Raw genomic sequence first — 1,111 nt, 5'->3', positions numbered from 1 at the left:
TTTCGGTAGAAAAATTACAATAGCTTCTTTCCAGGCTGAGGGAAAGTATTGTAATCGCATCATTGCGTTAATAATGTTGCAGATAGCTACGATGTGCTTGCGAGGGAGTGTTTTTAGGACATTGTTGCTGATGCAGTCATTGCCGGGAGCTTTGTGGTTTCTCAAGGCACGGATTGTTTCAGAGACTTCTTTGGGATGGGTGGGAATGAAGTAATTGTCAGTGACAGTGAAATCTTGGGCAGTCCTAGAGACATGATCATTAAAGTCAGCAATTTTGTCGTGACTAGGAAAGGGGGAACATTGATCTCTAAGGGAATCTGCGAAAATTTTGGCTTTTTCCTCATCAAGAGAGAAAGATTGACCATCTTTGGCTAAAGAAGGAAGGTGGGATTTCCTATTACGGAGAGATTTGATGACTTTTTAGCATCTTCTGGGATACAATTCCGCTTCGGCTATGTAGGAGTTGAATGAGGATGTGTCAACATTCTGGAGAGTGCTTTTTATTTTTCTTTGAATGAAATTGAGACGCTGGCGCTGTTTAGGGTTCCGGTAGGACTGCCAGTGTTTGCGCACTTGGTTCTTCTTGCGAATAAGGAGACGAGTGGCGGGTAAAATATTCGGTTTACGAGCAGAAGTGCTGACTGTTGTAGTGGCGAGCTGAACAGAGTACTGAATGTCCTTTGTCAGAGCTTTAACAGCTGCATCCAGATCGGAAGTTGATTGGATTTGGCAGCATTTGAGAGAGGAAGTTTCGAGAAGGTATTTGAGGTGGAGAAAATCGATTTTTAATTCAGTTGGCGGTGAAAGATCAGGAGAACCCGACAACTCTAGAAATACTGGGTTATGATCGGAACTAAGTTCTGAAAGAGAACGGGGGTCCATGTCAAAGACTATATTCTTTGTGATGAAAATGTCGAGGATATCGGGTTGATGATTGGGAGATTTGGGGAAGTGGGTAGGTTCAGAGGGAGCCTCAATAGTAAGGTTATGACGAGTCGTGGTTTTAAAAAGAGCATTACCTTTTGTGTTATTTTTGAGACAGCCCCAGGCCTTGTGTTTGGCGTTGAGATCGCCAGCAACTACGGTAGGGGTGTTAGAGTTGAAAAGATCA

This window comes from Belonocnema kinseyi, chromosome 3 (genome assembly GCF_010883055.1).
Source record: "Belonocnema kinseyi isolate 2016_QV_RU_SX_M_011 chromosome 3, B_treatae_v1, whole genome shotgun sequence".
NCBI lineage: Eukaryota > Metazoa > Arthropoda > Insecta > Hymenoptera > Cynipidae > Belonocnema > Belonocnema kinseyi.
This window is presented reverse-complemented; position numbering follows the sequence as displayed.